The following is a 20,122-nucleotide window of genomic DNA, read 5'->3' on the forward strand; positions in this document are numbered from 1 at the left end:
ACCGAAAATCGGGAGGTACCGTTATATGGGGGCTATACCAAACAATGGACCTATGTTGGCGATGGTCGGTGGAGAAGTTTGATGACCACTGAGAACCTCAAATGTCAATTTACAGCTAGTTCGGGTGAAAATTGTAGCTAAAATGCTCAAAATACCGAAAATCGGGAGGTACCGTTATATGGGGGCTATACCAAAACTTGGACCGATATAGCCCATCTTCGAACTTGATCTTCCGACGGCTAAAAAAATGGTATTCCCCAATTTTCAGCGAAATCGGTCAACAAATGCGACCTGTATGTTGCGAACGGACGGACGGACGGACGGACATGCATAAATCTACTCAGAAAGTGATTCTATGTATATCCCTAGAAGGAACTATGGGTCTATCTCGCTTCCTTTTGTATGTTACATACAAATGCACTAATACATAATACCCCTTACCACATAGTGGTGTAGGGTATAAATATTAAGTCATATTTGGTAGTGGGATTCCAATTATTACTATATAAAATAAACTAGCAAAATGCCCGCTACTTCGTATGCGGAAAGGATATAAAAAAACAAATAAACAATATATAATATGGAAATGACAAACACTGAAAATTTGGTCGCACTAATACCAATTTTAATCAATATTTATTTTTATCTTAGTACTGTACGTACCCCTTAAGTTCGTTTTTAAAAAAGATCAGCCGTATCTCACCCTTACACATTAACAGCGAGATCAACGTTGCACACCAATACACACCCTAACTCCAAAAAATAAAAATTCCAGCACTGTCCCTACACCCAAAAACAAATTGAGTACCATTAAGTAATTTTCGTATACTTATGGTACGTATTTCGACGACATATCTCAGCCATACACGGACATTAATACAAAATAATTACAGTAAATTCCATAATAATTACAGTAATTCCAAATCTCAAGATTCCAGCTGTATCCCTTCGTCCAATTCCAAATTGTACCAAACTTAGTATCAAGTCGAACTCTTCGTACCCATAAGAAAGATTTTCCAAACTACCTCAATCCTTCACTTTAGTAGTAATCTTACTTCCAAATTTCAGGATTCAAACTCTATCCGTTAAACCAAATTAAAATTTTACTAAATTTAGAACAATTTAGAATTTTCGTACCAATTTTCAAAACTTCCTCAACGCAACAGGGCTACAATAATCATACTTTCAAATTGCAGGATTCCACCGCTATCCGTTCACCTACATACAAATTGTACTAAATTTAGTACCATTTAGTGCTTTTCGTAACCATAAGTTTGCTTTTTCAAAACAACCTGAATCCTACTCTTCGACTGTAATCGTAATTCCAAATTTCAAGATTCCAGCTCTATTAATTCACCCGAATCCAAATTGTATCAAATTTAGTACCATTTCTTTCCAAAACAAAAATTTCAGGATTCCAGCTCTACCCGTTCACCCAAATCCACATTGTACCATATTTAGTACCATTTAGTACTTCTCGTACGCACACGTACGACTTTTCAAAATTTCCTCAATACTACACTCCTACAGTAATCTTAATTCCTAATTCCAACACTATCCGTTTACTAAAATTCAAATTGTACCGAATTTAGTGCTTTCTGTACCCATAAGTACGAATTTCCAAAACTACCTCAATTCTACTGTCCGACAGTAATCTTAGTTCCAAATTTCAGAATTCCAGCTTTATCCGTTCATCCAAATCCAAATTGTACCAAATTTAGTACCATTTAGTACTTTTCGTACTCAAAGGTACGAATTTCTAAAACTATCTCAATCCTACACCCCTACAGTAATCTTAATTCAAAACTTTAGGATTCCAGCTCTATCCGTTCACCCAAATCCAAATTTAGTACTGCTCGTAATCATAAATACGAACTTCCAAAACCATTTCCTTATTTCAACGCCATTTCCCAACCTTGATACTTAAAATCAGGATTCCAGTTCTATCCGTTCACCCAAATCCAAATTGTAATAAATTTAGTACCATTTAGTACTTTTCGTACACATAAATACGAATTTCCAAAATTTCCCCAATCCTATGATCCAACAGTAATCTCAATTTCAAATTTCAGGATTCCAGCTCTGTCCGTTCACTCGAATCCCTATTGTACCAAATTTAGTACTTTTCGAACACATAAGTACGAATTTCCAAAACCACCCTCATATCTCAGTCCTACACTTCACAGTAATCTTAATTCCAAATTTCAGGTTTCCAGCTACATACATACGTTCACCCAAATCCAAATTGTACTAAATTTAGTACCATTTAGTACTTTTCGTACCCATAAGTACGAATTTTCAAAACTACCTCAATTCTACACCCCACCAGTAATCTCCATTCCAAATTTCGAGATTCCAACTATATCCGTTCACCCAAATCCCCATTGTCCCAAATTTAGTACCATTTAGTACTTTTCATTCACATAAGTAAGAATTTCCAAAACTTCCCCGGTCCTACACTTCAACAGTAATATCAATTCCAAATTTCAGGAATCCAGCTCTATCCGTTCACTCAAATCTAAATTTAGTACCAATTATTACTTTTCGTACACTCAAGTTTCCAAAAACCCTTTGGTGCATCTTTCTTACTCTTCATCAGTGATCCTCAGTCCAAATTTGAGGAATCAAGCCCTATCCGTTCACCCAAATCGAAACTGTACCAAATTTAGTGCTATTTAGTATTTTTCGTACCCTATGTACGAATTTCCAAAACTTCCACAATATTAAACTCCACCAGTAATCTCAGTTCCAAATTTAGAGATTCCAGCGCTATCCGTTCACCCAAATCCCCATTATACAAAATTTAGTTCCATTTAGTACTTTCCGTACACATAAGTACTAATTTCCAAAACCACCTTTATATCTCAATCCTACACTTCAACAGTAATATTAATTCCAAATTTCAGGTTTCCAGCTCTATCCGTTCATTCAAATCCAAATTGTACTAAATTTAGCACCATTTAGTACTTTTCGTACCCATAAGTACGAATTTTCAAAACTACCTCAATCCTACACCCCACCAGTAATCTCAATTCCAAATTTCGAGATTCCAGCTATTATCCGTTCACCCAAATCCCCATTGTATCAAATTTAGTACCATTTAGTACTTTTCATACACATAAGTACGAATTTCCAAAAGTTCTTCAATCCTACACTCCAACAGTAATCTCAATTCCAAATATCAGGATTCCAGCTCTATCCGTTCACCCAAATCCCTATTGTACCAAATTTAGTACTATTTAGTACTTTTCGTACACATAAGCACGAATTTCCAAAACTACCCTCATATCTCAATCCTACACCACAACAGTAACCTTAATTCCAAATTTCAGGTTTCCAGCTCTTTACGTTCACTCAAATCTAAATTGTACTAAATTTAGTACTTTTCGTATTTCGTCATTGATTTGCAAACATTTAGTTATTACCAAAAAGTCAGGTCCATACAGTTTTTAGTTGTTGTTATTTCTGGCCGATTTCTGAATTTATTCCCCAAATGTTGTCTTCAACAGCAACTCATTTGTTCATTTGCGTAATTGATGTTTATACACCATTATCACCAACTGCGACATCTGTTGCAATGGAAGATGACAAATGTCTTGTCTTTCTATTATTTAGTGGTTTACGATAAAATAAGTGCGCCTAGAAGTAAACTACAAAATTTGAAATTATGTGTGATCTCTTACGATATCAAGAAGTTATGGCATTGTTAATTTTACACATGTCTTGCAGAGGGCCAACTAAGTGAATAAGTACGTAATAGTAATGAAAAATAAGGATTTTTGTTGTTGCTATTTTTTGTGGTTCCAGGACGAATTTTCTAAAACCCGGCCTTATCTCGCACATTTGCATCAACAGTGACCCACTGGTAAAATTTCAAGCTCCTAGCTTTAGCCGTTTTGGCTGGGCGTTGATGATGAGTCAGTCAGTCAGTCAGTCAGTCAGTCAATCACTTATCACCAAGCTCATTTATATATATAGATAAATAAATAAACCATATGCAAAGAAATACTCACAACTTATTTATTCTTTATATTAATCCAAATAGAAACAATTGGCCTGTTCCCGAACTTTATAAAGTGGTAAAAGTTGTAAAAGTCGTAAACGATTTTCATATAAAATTTATGTACGGGAACGCAAAATGTGTAAAAGTGGTAAAAATTGTAAAAACTTTTTAGTTCTGGAACAGAGCTAATCTTTTTTTGTATTTTTTATATTATTACTCCCATACCTATATACCGACGTATAAACAGGGCGTGTGTGGTGAAAAAAGTAGAACAAAGCGTATACTTTTTGTAAGTTGAACAAATTCAACTATAACAGAACTTTATTGTTTGTATGTGTGTGTGTTTTGTATTTTGAAAACAAAAGCCCAACAAAACATGAAATACAATTCATTGCAAAGGAAAATTATTTGTTTTACGAATGAAAACATTTAAATAAGTTTCGGTCACGAATTTATGTGGTTTAAATGTGATTTGGGACTCAACGTATTTTGGTAATAAGGACGCTCAGAGAGCGTTGTTTTGGTAGGTTGGTGAAATATTTGTGTACGTTCCGTCGTTATTTAGGTTTAGCAGTTAAAAATAAAAAAAATTTGCACAGTGGGCCTGGAGGCAATTTTCACGATTTAATAATTAAAATCAATTTGTATCAGAGACTGTATTATTCGAATTTCTTGAATTTTTTTATTAAAGTGGAGGCAATTTAATTAGATAGCTGATAAAAAAAATTATAAAATACAAAAAAGATGTTTTCTATTTGGTGCAATATTAAAGAAGTTATGAATACTTCTTTGCATATTATTGTTTACAGAATTCTGCTTTTTCAAGGCACGATAACTCTGGAACCTTTAGTCAAACAAATCTGAAAATATACTATCATGTTTTGCTGATGAGCAGCATCACCACAGTAAAAAAAGAAAGAAATCAAAAACATCACTTTGAAAAATTGTCTGCTTTCACTCAGGAATTTCTGTACATATATATACTTTAGGGTGGAGAATATAAAAATGAAAATATGGGTAGATTTGCCGAAATTAGGTATTTTGGCCATTTTAGCGAGATTTTCTAACCAAGTTGGCTGTAATTTTGGATTTTGACTTCGAAGGGAACACCATAACTCCTTGCCAAAAATGTTCAATATAGGTTCCAGTTTAGGTATAGCCTTCTTATAAACGTACCTCGCGATATTCGGTATTTTGACAATTTAAGCCAGATTTTCTAACCAAGTTGGCTGCAATTTTGGATTTTGGCTTCGGAGCGAACTTCATACCTCCTTGCAAAAAATGTTCAATATAGGTTCCAGTTTGGGAATAGCATCCATATAAACGTACCTCCCGATATTCGGTATTTTGACGATTTTAGCGGAATTTACCAATCGATTTGGCTCTAATTTTGCATTTAGTGTTCTGAGGGAACAACATACCACTTTGCAAAAAATGTTCAATATAAGTCCAAGTTTAGGTATAGCTCTCATATAAACGATATTCGGTATTTTGACGATTTTATCCAGATTTTCTAACCGAGTTGGCTGTAATTTTGGATTTTGACTTCGGAAAGAACACCATACCTCCTTACCAAAAATGTTTAATATAGGTCCCGATATTCGGTATTTTGACGATTTTAGTTTCCAACCGGCTTGGCTGTAATTTTGCATACCTCCTTTCAATAATGTTCAATATAGGTCCACTTTTAGGTATAGCTCCCACATAAACGTACCACTTGATTTTCGGAATTTTGGCGATTTCACAAGCGTGGTATAAGGGGAATAACTTTTTGGGTGGAGGATGAGAGCAGCTGGAATCTTTAGATCGTAAACTTGAGACTTTCCCCTGCATTTAAAAAATATCGTGTTGCCCGAATGGGACGAACATTAGTAAAACTCAACATAAATTAATAGTAATATACCAGAAAAAAAGTAATTGACTAAGAATTCATTTTTAACTATGTATGTTAGTGTTAATGTCAAAATCCTGGGTCATTGTCGACTTTTGGCAACTCAGGCTTTTCGGCATTCTCCGTATCGATTTTCCTTCACACTATCGCTCACCTATACATGCCTATGTATATGTATGCGTTATGCTTTTCTTATTCGAATGACGCCATTTGTGCTTTCTCGGAGTTTTCTATTTTTCTCTCACTTCACTTGATATTCAACCTTTGTTCAATTCGGTAAGCATCGATTTTCAACAAACGTACTTTCTACTGTTTTCATTAAGAAGAGCAAAATCCTGTTCCAAATCACATATTGATTCCTCATGTGTTTTCTTTTATTATCCACCCAATACAATCTGGGAAAAATATTGTGTTTCCACCAATATTTCTTTGGTTCTGGTTTCACGCTTTTTTATTTTCTACAGGGAAACCACCAACGCTCAAACTTGGTGTTTTCAGTTACAAAACGAATTATGATTTGGTTTGTAAAAATACTGTCAATGCCATTAACTTTAAGGTTTTTTTTTAAATTATTCTACGAATGATTTGCGGATGTATTTTACGTTTTTAAGGCGCCACATATAAATCATAATTTCTTCGACTTAACTTGGCATATTACCGCTGTAAATTGACAAAAATAATACTGAATGCTACAAATTTGATTTGTTTACAGAATGTTTATTTCAGTTACAATCAAATTTGTCGTCATAATTTTTTTTAATTATGTCCACGGGCATTGTGGAGGGTATAAAAAGTTCGGCCCGACCGAACTTAATGCTTTCTTACTTGTTCTTTTGTAAAAAAAACCTATTGGAAATCTTTAAAGCAATAGTTTCGTCATCGGTATGAAACCCTATTGACATTTTACAGGGAGAACATGTCAAACTTATTTATTCTCATTGTAGATGCATTTGCAACACAAACGCGTTGGTCACAACAAATCGCGTTGATTTATTTTGTGTTTATGCGGTGTCATTACTAAATATGTATTTTATTATGCACTTTCGTACATATATACCTCCAACAACTGTCACATGCAATCATCATTTTAAAATCACAATCAAATCACATAACAAAGTGACACTTTCAATTCAATACTGCATAATCTATCTGTTTGGTAATGTCATTTATTTCCATTAAATATCAAGGCAATATCGGGTTGGCCACATTTAAATTGAAATGTGGTAGAATTTCGAACAACAAATCACACATGCATACATATTTTATAATGTTCATTTTAAATGTACAGAAATTATAAATAGAATAACTAAGATATTTCTAAACATTTATATTCGGAATAGTGTTTTAAATTTATAAATTGAATATAATCCGCATATGTGAGTTTGTGAAAAGGTATTTTTGTATGAATTATTGTGGCGACGGTGATGATGATGTGTTTTGAAATGGTAAATGTTGTTGACCCACATTTTTTTCTTAAATCTGAAACCTTAAAATTTAAAACCAGTATTAAGGGGAGTAAGGTCTGACTGAGTCACCTACTGGGCGTAATGAAAACCAGCAGAATACCGTATATTTCAAAAGGGAATAAAGTATGTATGAGCCTCATATTTGATACACTACACAACTTGGACATCTTGAAAAGCTGCAGATAAAATAACTTTAACGCAAATTATTAAAGAATTAATCAAACCGACTACCTTCAAAATGTGCTTACCAACATACAAATAAACAATTATACCAAACTATTGAAGTCTGTCTTAAAATAGTTAATTTAAATGAAATATGTAAAATATTTGACATTTTCGACAATTACACCTAGTGATAGCAGTAAGTCTAAGATATAACAATCACCATATACTCGTATATATAGCATACCTAATTGATATTATTTGTCAACTCAACATCCATCCATTTGCTTTCAAACAATAATTGTGTAATGAATTTTAAATGGAGTTTAATGAATAAAATGACTCTCGCAAAAACAGATAAAGTCATACATACATAAATACAGTCAGACAAATAAATTTTTTCAAAACCAAAAAAAAACAAGTATGCAAAGGGGGCCGATCATGTGATACCCTACACCACAACCTCTAGGAATTAGCTATGTGCAACCACTTTGCACGCTGAATGTCCGGGTATGATCCCCAGGCCTGGCCACATCAAATCAAACGGTAATTATGCCGATACTTTTTGAGTATTTCAGCCATGAAAAACTGCGCTACAAGTGGCAACTTAGGACTCGCCTTTTGGATTCGGCGATAAAAAATACGTCACATATCAATTACATAACATCCCTTCTGTGATATTTGTGAAACAATTATATAAATTATACATTTCTAAACAATATGTCAAAATTGGAAATTTCACATTGATAGTGGGTTTATTAAAGATCTATCGTCCTCACATACGCTTGGTAATGCATGCAGTTTTGTGATTTTCAGGGCACTTCGAAAATAGTTCATTGTGGTTATATACATATTTTATACGGATAGAAATAACTAATGAATTGAAATTCAAATAATTTGCATGCAAACAAATTTATAAATCCCAAAATTATTCATATGTATTCAATTACTGTAATTGAAAAAGTTTGAGAATTATTTTTGGAAATTTTGGACCATTATCTCAGGAAGTATGGACTTACTCCATAAAAATTGTACCGTTACAATAGGTACCGTGAAAAGATCCTTCTTCAAACAATTCAAATAGATCCGAGACTGGTCCTCAAACTGCACTTTTCCCAAATTTTGTGTTGGAGGTACTCGAAGGACGGGACTGATATAATCCATATTCCAACCTGATACATTATTAAATGAAATAATAGGATGTGCAAAGTTTGGACCAATCTGAAAATCCCCTTGAGAGCTATCTAGCGGATTTGCCATTTTAGTTAGGTTTCTTGCTTGTTTTCAGGGGTTTATGGACCTTTTCGGCCATAATCTCTGGAGGTAAGGACTTGCCATTGCAATTGTACCATCGTAAAGAGGGCCGCAAGGACAATCTCCTAAAAAAATCAAAACGATTCGATAGGACTCTTAAATTTCACTTTTCCAAATTTTGTGTGGGAGGTATTCGAAGGTGTGGACCGATATAGTCTTACCCGATCTATATCTGGAAGGAATATTTATATACGGAAAGTTTGGACCAAATCGATTTCGCACATCGACAGTTATCGTTCACACAATTTTTCAGAAAATTGTTTAACTTTTGTGGGGAAGGTGCCCGAACGAGTTCGGGAGTTATCGTGCGCACCAGTCAGCTAGACAGTAAGACCGACAGATGAACGGACAGGGCTAAATCGACTCCAAATTGTTTGAAACGAATTTCGTCCAAACATACTTGGGGTCGAAACCCATTTTTGTCGATGGACACATCTTTGGTCGTATTTTGTATATTTTATATTAACCTAAAGGCTAAGGGTATAAAATAGGGGGCGAAGCGATCCCATGCTGCAATATTTGTATAAAAATTCAATTGGACAACTGAACTGAAAATTTCTCTGTTATGATTGAGACAATTTGTAGTATGAGAGGAAATTGTGGTTCTCTACACAAAACCCATTATATATTAGGCAGTAGGCCAGTTATCTAGCAGACACATTATTGCAATTTGCATCAGGGGAAATATCAGTATTCGTTTTCCCATATGAAGGCTACTTTGCCGGTATGTGCCCTCCAGGAATTAAAAAATGGGCCAAAAATAAAAGTTTTATATTTTTTATACAAAAATAATGGTCCATTTCACCCGCTAAGTAATATCGGATCATCTCCAAAATTGTAGGAATCTTCTTCGACCTAAACCCTTACCTCGTGCAAAATTTCGTGACTATTGAGCTATAATTGCGACCTCTAGTGTTTTTTTTTGATTACACTGTGCAACAAAATGGAGCTGAAAGTCTGGGGGTGGAAAATTCCTTTTGGGGATGAAAGCTCTTGGTGAGTATATACAGAACCCAAAAGGACAGATCCGCCGTGAGTCGAACTTTTGAGATATGGCGTGATGAATATTTTGCTGGAGACCCTATAAGCCCTCAGATATTATTGTTACATCTTTGTCCGCTGATGTTTTAGCTTATTTTTGAGATCACATTTCTTCAGCCAAATCAAATGAGGATTATTTTCGTAGAGCATTTTGACCTTCTATCTCGCTTCCTTCAATGTCCTTTTCGTCCTTTATTTTAAGAGCCGCTATAAAAGTACCATAAGATGATGTTTTTCAGCTTCGAAATGTTCTGCAAAAATGTCGCTCAGAAAATTTTAGGTACGGCTCTCATTGACAACAAATCGATTTTGTCGCGTTTTCATAGTCATTTTTTACATTTACCCCTGTTTGCTAAGAAAAAAACTGTGTTTTGTGTTTTTGTATGTTCTGTGACCAATATACAAAAAACAAAATAAAGTCATTTTCTGAACAAAAACAGGGTAAATGCACAAAACGACCACGAAAACGCGACAAAATCGATTTGTTGTCAATGAGAGCCGTACCTAAAATTTTCTGAGCGACATTTTTGCAGAACATTTCGAAGCTGAAAAACATCATCTTATGGTACTTTTATAGCGGCTCTTAAAATAAAGGACGAAAAGGACATTGAAGGAAGCGAGATAGAAGGTCAAAATGCTCTACGAAAATAATCCTCATTTGATTTGGCTGAAGAAATGTGATCTCAAAAATAAGCTAAAACATCAGCGGACAAAGATGTAACAATAATATCTGAGGGCTTATAGGGTCTCCAGCAAAATATTCATCCCGCCATATCTCAAAAGTTCGACTCACGGCGGATCTGTCCTTCTGGGTTCTGTATATACTCACCAAGAGCTTTCATCCCCAAAAGGAATTTTCCACCCCCCAAAATTTCGGTTCACAGTGTTATACTTCAAGCAAAAAAACTGGATATATTAAGCTGTATCTCTGTTATCTGAGTACGTAAATCAACGTAATTGGCACCAATGGAAAGGTCAAGCGTTCCTCTTCCAAGTATAGCTTACTTGCCCGGAATGTCTCTTCTAGGAAAAAAGATATAAGCTGTATATTAACAATTTTCACAATTTTCACACAAAAGTCGTGGTCCATTTAACCCTCTAAATATTATCTGATCGCCATCTCTAATTGCAAGCTTTTTCTTTGTCATATACTCTTACTTTATTTTAATTTTCTAGGCGATCGGACTACTACTGCGACCTACAGAGCAGCTACAAAATCGAATAAAAATTATGTTTTTTGTCCATTTCACCCGCTAAATATTTCACGATCATCACCAATTAAAATAGCGATCTATTCTGATGTGAAACCGACCTCCATACCAAGTTTCGTGACGATCGGTCCATAATTGAGGCCTGAAGTTTGATTACAATTTATAATGGACAGACGGACACACGGACGGACGGACACACATCTCAAAATCGCTTTATCTCGCCGAGATATGAAGATTGGTATACCACCACTTCGTGTGGGCACCATTTTTCCATGAATTTTTTTAGTGATTTCGAATAGTTATGTGTTATTTTCTTTATTTTATAACGGACAGAAGTACCGTATTCTTAAAAAAAAAAAATAAAATTTGTATTAGGAAAATAAAAAAAAATCCAAAGGTTTTATTACTTGCTTTCCGTGATTTTTACCGAACACGGTGCCCCTGAACTAATTTTAAATGAAAGGTCCTTACACCTGGGAAGTTTTTGCGGATAATGAAACCACTATGTTCATAGATGAGAAAAATAAAAAAAACAAGAAAATTGCCGAAGGGCTTTTTAAATAAATCGAAGTAAACATTCACATATTTAGGGGTTTCATAGGTTTTCACGACTTGGCTTGGGAACCGCAGGGCCCATGGGAATGAGACTGAATAAAATGTTGTACCAGTGAAAATTCTCTACAAGATTAACGTTTATGATATTTTCGTAGGATTTACCGTTTATGAGATATATAAGAACAAATTGGGACAATGCACTGTCCATATCGCCTCCATATAAAACAAGGTCATGGACGGCGCTCATTAACTAACTTTAAACGAAAATGCTTGCACTTGCGTAGGTTTCGCGGATTCTGAAAAAGTAATATTAATAGATGAGAAAAATTCAAAAACAAGAAAAAATCGCTGGAGAAATTTTAAGATAAATCGCGGTCAAAGTTCATATTTTTAGTTTTTTTAGGTTTTCAGGATTTTGCTTGGAGACGGCAAATCCTATCGAAATGGGACTAAAAAAATGTTGTAGAGAATTTTCACTGCTATAAAAGTTTCTTTAGTCCCATTACCATAGGACTTGCGATTTCCAAAAACTAAAAAACCAAAAACGTAAACTTTGACCGCGATTTATTTCAAAAAACCTCCTTCAATTTTTTTTGGTGATTGATTTTTCTCATCTGTAAACATGGTAAGGTGTAAGCACCTTTCTTTTAAAGTTATTTCAGGCGAACCGTGCGAATCGATCGTTGAAAAAAAACAATATTTCGAGGTTTTTCGTTACTCTTTACCAAGGGTACCACAAACATTTCAAAACCTCGCACAGCATTGTAATTTGCACATTAAAAAAATTGGGAATTGAAAAAAATTTTCATTATTGCGTCATTTTTTAGCAAGGTACCTCCGTATTTCTGGTATTTTGAAGGTTCCGGGCTCAATATCCCTCCGAAATTGTTGAAATTAGGTACTAAGACTTCCTTGGGTGTATAAAACTTTCCACCTGAAATTTGTATAATTTATACATTTTGCATAATTTTGCATATGTCATATGTTTCGATTGCAGTTTAATCAGAAGCCAAAAATATGCCAAGTCCCGAAATTTGACATGAATCGGACCAAAAATAGGGGTTGCATAAATTCCGCTGTCTAATTATAAAACACTTTCCACATTGTTGTGTAGGGTATAAATATTACTTATATTACTTACTAAGTAATGAGTACGGTGGCACAGAGCGTGTGTGTCCGATTACAAATTCTAAGGTTGTGTGTTTAACGCTCACCGTCAACACGCGATTTTTTGTTAACAAAATAAAGCAGATTGTGGTGCACATGTAAGCGTTTAAACAACCCTTAATGTTCGTAGGCGTTCACATGGTCAAATCCAGCAGATAGCGAAATAAAAATTTGAAGTGTGTTGAAATTGAAAACAAATTCCATCTCACCTATTCTAAGAATAAATTTTTTTAGCTTATTTTTCAAATCCTGGTGGCCACAGAAAAAGTAGTTATTCTAGTGGTCATTGAATTCCTAATAATTCAAACGACATGCCCTTGTTGGTTAGTAGGGAGTTTTATAAGTAGCCTCGACTACCAAAAAGTACTACAAAAATCCCTTATTTACGAAGGATTTTTTGTTGGGCATATACCAAATATTTTTAGTAGCAAAGTATGGATTTATTCTGGAAAAAATTGCACCGCTGTAATAGGGACCGTGAAAACAACATTCTGCAAAAAATTTCAAATAGATCCAAAACGAGCCCTCAAACTGCACTTTTGTTGTGTGGGAGATATCCGATGTGGGCCACATTCGAACCCAACCCATATCTGCAAGGAATAATATGATGTTCATGTTTGGAACAAATCGATTGTTCCCTTCGAGAGTTATCGTTCAGTCTATTTTGCAAAAAATGTTAAACTTTTGTGGGGGAGGTAGTGGACCGATATGGCCCACGTTGGAACTTAAACTTAGTTTGAACAACATATTACGAAGTGCAAAATTTGGTTCGAATCGGTTGATCCGTTCCGTCAATAGACGAACGTAATCTACTCAGCAATTTTAATGGATTATGGTTCACCGTCCGAAGTCCGCATGTCCGTCCGTATGTCTGTCTGCTGAAATCAAGATATATGTATATCGGTAGAAAATTTGGTACAGATGTTTCTATTAGTACTAGGATGTGTGGTATAGGAAATCAGTTTGATATAACCCCCCTAGAACGGTACCGCATAATTTTCGATATTTTGACGATTTGAGCCACAATACCAACCTAAGTTTTAGTATTTAGAACCTTTTGGGGGTATAAAATATTTTTTGCAGATAATTGTCGGTATAGGTCCATGTTTTCATATTTGAAATTTTTTGCGAAAATTCATAAAATCTGGTTTTAATACAATGTATTGTGAAGGATATAAGAAGTTCAGGCCGGTATAAAAAGTGCATTCCACCGTTTTACTTGTCTTTTTTCTTGAGGTAGACCCAAAGATTTTCGTTGAGGTCACAGCTGTACAGTTAAATAACAATCACGTCCTTAAAACATAATATTTATATCGTCGTTTGCAAATATTTAGTTATGTAACTGTATATATTTGTATGCGATGAATAATCCAAACACTCTTTGTTATGAATTGCGCATAATTTATAGGTTACAAAAATATTTCATTAAAAGCGACGGCAACCGATGGCAGTGGTAATGTAATGAAATTACTCTGAATCAAAACTGTGACACAACACTCACACAGAGGAAATTTAGGCCAAAAACAAATGCTAGTTTGGGAAGGTATTTGAGTTGTGTTTAATGTCCGTCCACATCAAGCAATAAATACAATGGAAATTTTGTATTAAAAATTAATATTGTAATGCATTTTAAATATCAAACAATGCATGGTAGAGGAAACAATGATAATAAATGGCGGAAATGGAAATCACGTCATTATGACACAGAAACAATATGTGTTAAAAATGGATAATTAAAATTGCCATAGGAAATTATGTGGGTAGTATTTATGGCTGTTGTTACTGAAACACGCACACACGGGCGATCAGGGCAACTGTTACTACAAATATGTATGTATGTATGGGATGTTAGACTTACATAACTATGAACCGAACTTCTAAAAATATGTATGTTTAAAATTAATGTTTTAGGTTAGTATATTGTGTCGGGCACACAGTCCTATCGAAAAGAAATAATTATTCAATTTGGTCAAATTACTGTCTGCTTTTGCGTTTACAGCCAACAGAGATGGGCGGTGTCTTTGTCCGATATACCATGAAACCTAATATCTTAGTCCTTACCAGTAAAGAGCATCCTTAATTCTGCCAAAACTCGAGGCACAACGACAAGGCTGTAAAATGTGCCCGCGTAGTAACCTAGCGTACGCAGATGGCTTTATGGGAGAGACACAAATCCCATATCGTCCAGCCCTTTATGGTTTCGCGATGTGGAATTGTGACATCGATGCTAGCTTAATCTGAAGTATGCAGCTGTCAAAAGAATTACGTAAAAAAGGACATATTAACATAAAACACATTGTTTAAAACATATTGATCTCTAAAGTCGATATTTTATTTTTAAATAATAATATTTTATTAAATAATATTATTTTGGTATAGCAGCATATTCTACAAACATATAATTTTGTTTGGGCAAGAATTTAAAATTTGTTGTCAACCCAAAAAGAATTATTAACAAGTAAAAAAGTATCAGTCGGCTTTGCTGACAGAGATATACCCTCAGCCTGTGTAGATTCGTCTATGAGATATAGCTCGTACCATTTTAGCGAATATTTTCGAACTTTTGTGGGGCAGGTACCGGAAGGAGTGGACCTATAAGCACCACTTTTGAATTTCATCTAATATTCGAAGAAATATTACCATGTCCAAAGTGTGGAAGAACGCAGTACTCGGTTCGAGCCCTCTAGCCGCTACATGTGGTGCCATAGGGGTTTTTTACAAGTTTCGGACTGTTATCTCAAGATGAAAAAAACTTTTACTGTCGTAATTAAGGAAGCGAATGCAAGCTGCTTCAACAAAAATCAAAATGATTCGAGAGCAGGTCTTAAAGTGAATTTATCCAAAATTTTGTGTGGGAGGTACCCGAAGGAATGGACAAATATAGTCCATATTCGAACCTGATCTATATCTGGTAGATAAATAAGGATGTGTAAAGTATGGACCAAATTGGTCACTCCCATGAAGAGTTATCGTGCGCACAATTTTTCCGAACATTTTTGAACTTTTGTGGGGGAGGTACCTGAAGGAGTGGACCGATATGTCTTATCTTCGACTTTAAACTAAGCTGGTACAAAATATTATGAAGGCCACATTTAGGACCGAATCGGCAGATCCGTTCGAGAGTTATCTTGCGCTCCAACCACTACACACGGGGTCATAGGCATTTTTTACAACTTTCAGGCTATTTTCTCAAGAAGTATGGACTTACCCCTGATGAAACTTGTACCGTCGTACGGGGGGCAGTGAAAACAAGTTGGCACAACAAAAATCAAAGCGATTCGAGAGCAGTCCCTAAACTGAACTTTTCCGAAATTTTGTGTGGGAGGTACCCGAAGGAGTGGACCGATTAAATCACTATTGGAGCCTCATCTAAGTCTGGTAGGAATTTCACGATGTGAAAAATATGGGCCAAATCGGTTACTCGCTTCAAGAGTTATCGTGCACACAAATTTCCCGCACATATTCGAACTTTTGTTGGGGAGGTACCGGAAGGAGTGGGCCGATATAACCCATCTTCGAACTTAAACTAAGATTGGACAGGATATTACGAAAGCCAAATTTTGAACCGAATCGGTTGATCCATTCGAGAGTTATCGTGCGCTCCAGCCAGCCAGACAGACGGACGGACATTGGTAGATCGACTCCAAATTGTCTGAAACACATTTCGTCCAAACATACTTGGGGTCTAAAACCATTATTTCGGTGAGGCACATTTTGCCCGTATTAAAGTGTATATACCCTCCTTAGCATAAATGCTGAGGGTATAAATATATATGGGGGCTATATCCAAATCTGAACTGTTTGTAAAAATCATTGCAGCTACTCAGGGGCCTAAGAAAGTAGCACATACTAAATTTGAAGGCTATTCGATAAAAATTGAACGAGTTATAGCAAAATCGGGGAAAACAGATATGGGGGCTATATAAAATCTGAACCGACATATCTCAGAAGGTTACAGGGATGGGCAGAATGTTTTTACACATTTCGTTTCAGAAGAGATGTCCAATTACCGGAAATCAAGAGCCAAGGTAGCAATAGATATACTCTAAAAAATATTAAGAATTTATTTTTTTGATCAATTTTATAATTCTTGATAACGGTACTTTGCCCATGTCTAGTTGATGTCAACTTCTTGTACTAAAATTTTATATTTATAGCCCACCCATCAAATCCCCATCCAAAATATTTAATATTATCAACATAATTTTGTAACGTGACCATTACATTTATTCCTTTTCCTTAAAAATATTTTATTTTGTGGTTAACCCTACGAGTCCCGCTATCTATGAATTTACCATTGGTCAATACATACAAAAAGAACGTCCGCGTTTATTTGCGATGATAACAATGTAGCTCACTACGAACGTGAGGATAAGAGTAAACTATGGGAAAGATATATCAGAAATTTATTTACTGAAGAGAGTCGAACCCAGTTCCTAACCAATACACACCAAATCGGTATTCCAGGAAGACTAATCAATGAGAAAGAATTGGAATCGGCAATAAAATCTATGAAAGACAAAAAGGCACCGGGGCCAGATGATATACCTGTCGAAGTACTCAAATTAACAGAAGGAAACAACAAACAACTATCCAATCAACATTTATACCTATACCCAAGAAAAATAATGCGAATACGTGTGGTGACTTCAAGCTAATTAGTTTAATGAGCCATGCCCTGAAAATATTTCTTAAAATAATACACAGAAGAATATACCCACTATGTGAGGCACACATGGGGCAGACGCAATTTGGATTCAATTAAGGTATGGGAACGCGAGTCTGTGGAAACAACTGCACCTATGTTAATAAGCAATACCGAAATAGAAAGAGTTAAAACGTTTAAATACCTGGGAGTCCAGATTAATGATCAGTGGGATATGTCGAAATAAATCAAGTGCAGAATTGAAATGGCACGAAATTCGTTTTTTAAATATAAAAAAACGCTTACCAGTCATGATATAAGCCTAACAACAAACATGCGCTTTGTTAAATGTTACATATGGCCAGTACTACTATACTCAGCCGAAACCTGGACGGTAAAAGTAACAGATCAGAAAAGATTAAATTCGTTTGAAATGTGGATATATCGCCGCATTTTAAAAATTCGTTGGACTGAACGTATCTCAAATGAAGAAGTGCTTAGACGCATGAATACCGAACTTCAAATTACACATATGTTAAAAACCAGAAAAATTGCTTTCGGGATTCGTTCGCTTCCGCGACTCGTTCGCTTCCCTCTAAATACGATCGTCTTCTCGTTCCAGGCTGACTAAACCAAAGGGCCCCAACGAGAACCACCTACCCGACTACCACAGCCGAATCCAGAGCCGAGGGTCACCACACGACTTCACCTAGCCGAGGATTATCAACCCGAGTCGCTCCAACACGACTACGTCAAGCCAAGTAACTTCAACCCGAGTCGCTCCAACACGACTGCACCAAGCCTAGTATCATCAACAAGCCGAGTCGTTGGGTGCGAGTACTACAGCCGAGCATCAACGTAACGACCACTTCCACTGGGTACGATCAAGCCAACACCTGCCACCAGCGCTACAACTACAACTTTACCAGCATCACTCTTTCTCGTGTCGCCCGAAGACGATCGACTACGAGACCACAGTAAGATTCCACCCAGCTGAGACGAATAACCACCATATATAATAGCATTTATCACATAAGTATCCACATGTTAATCATAAATTAAGCACCAAGGGGTGATAATAAAGAATTGAATTGTCATCACTCGTGTTTTCACTTAAGGTTTCCTGGGTCCTTGAGTTGACCCTAGCTGCGACTGAACTCACCGCACCCTTAGACAAAACCCTCTTTATAATTTTCAGAAATAATTATTTTAGTGGTCGTCTAATTTTCATATGATTATCGCTTCAGATTACCTGGGAAATATTTTTAATATTTAAAGTGCTATAACTTCGTTATGGATGCACATATCGACAAAATTCTTTCAGATTCGTCGTATCTGATGTGTTTACTGTAAGAGAGAAACCTAAACATATATAAAAGTTAACATCACATTTTTCCATTTTTGTCCACTGCGGCAACATTGTGTGCCGCCGCATCACATTATTTTCTGTAGTTTCTATAGTTAGCTTAACTAACCATTTATCATTATTCATGTATGTGGCTCTTATTATATCAATTGAAAAGATTTTCCTGAGAGACGATCTATGACTATTTTATAGGATACTAGCAAATGCCCGCTACTTCGTATGCGGAAAGGAAACGAAATATATATAAACAATATTTAATACGGGAATGGTGAATACTGGAGATTCTGTTGTACTAAGACCTATTTTTATTACCAATATTTTTTCGATTGTAGTCAGAATTTAAAAAAATTGCCGTATCGCATCCCTACACAGCTACCATATTTTTTATTTCGAATTTCCAAAAGTACGTATCATATTGCAAATTTCAGATTTGACTCCTGGTTTTACCCCTTCACTAACACAGCATTCTCTTCCAGTACAAATTTCCAAACACTAAACTTTATCTCACCCCTTCACAACAACAATCACGCACATTCACAATTCAAGGTTCTAGCTTTAGCGGTTTCGCCCAGAACCCGAAATTTTCGGCCACGTTTTCGTATATCCCCATATAACGGTACCTCTCGACTAAGTGTATTTTTAAAGAAGAACAAATGTATATTGTCCAATTTTCTTTAAATTTGGACCTTGAATAATTAATCTATAAAATCTCCACTTCAATCCACGTTTATTAGAAGAGATATTTTGAAGATTTAGAGTACTTTGAAGATCTTCTGCACATTTTCCAACCGAAATTCGGAACTTGTGGCATGAAAGGTTAGAAAACTTCTTTACAAAAAATTGTACTTAATGTGCACCGGTATGTCAACCCTATATAACGGAAAATTTTTTGAAGGCATTTCAATTTAGGATTTTTTAATATCAGGGGTAAATACCTTCTAGTTAACAAAATTGTCGCATTGGACCACGTTTTCAAATTTACATACCAAAGCGGTCAGAACAAAAAACATTTTTTGAAAGGATACTTCACGTTTGACTACTTAATTTCAGTACATTATTTAGAAACTCCTTGGCGTTAACATCAAATCAATGGGACAATATTCAGTACAATTTTTCAAACTCAGAACTTTGTCTCAAACTTTAGAGCGATCTTCATAACAAATATTTTTCCATTTCGTATTTTTTTACAAATAGCGTATTTTTAAATTATATAATCCCAGCTTTGTTCCTACACGCAACACCAAATTTAGTACCTTAACTATTTAAAATGGTTTTGGTATCAACATGTTACCCAACTTTTC

General features: G+C 35.4%; 1 protein-coding gene across 2 annotated transcripts in view; it reads left to right on the top strand.

The window, feature by feature from the left end:
- The window catches only part of kek4 (kekkon 4), a 285,350-nt gene that overhangs the window by 35,320 nt on the left and 229,908 nt on the right, over positions 1 to 20,122 (top strand). The gene's annotated exons all lie outside the window — the stretch shown is intronic.

The sequence above is a fragment of the Musca autumnalis genome, unplaced genomic scaffold (genome assembly GCF_047663935.1).
Source record: "Musca autumnalis isolate F117 unplaced genomic scaffold, ASM4766393v1 scaffold_3, whole genome shotgun sequence".
NCBI classification, from domain to species: domain Eukaryota; kingdom Metazoa; phylum Arthropoda; class Insecta; order Diptera; family Muscidae; genus Musca; species Musca autumnalis.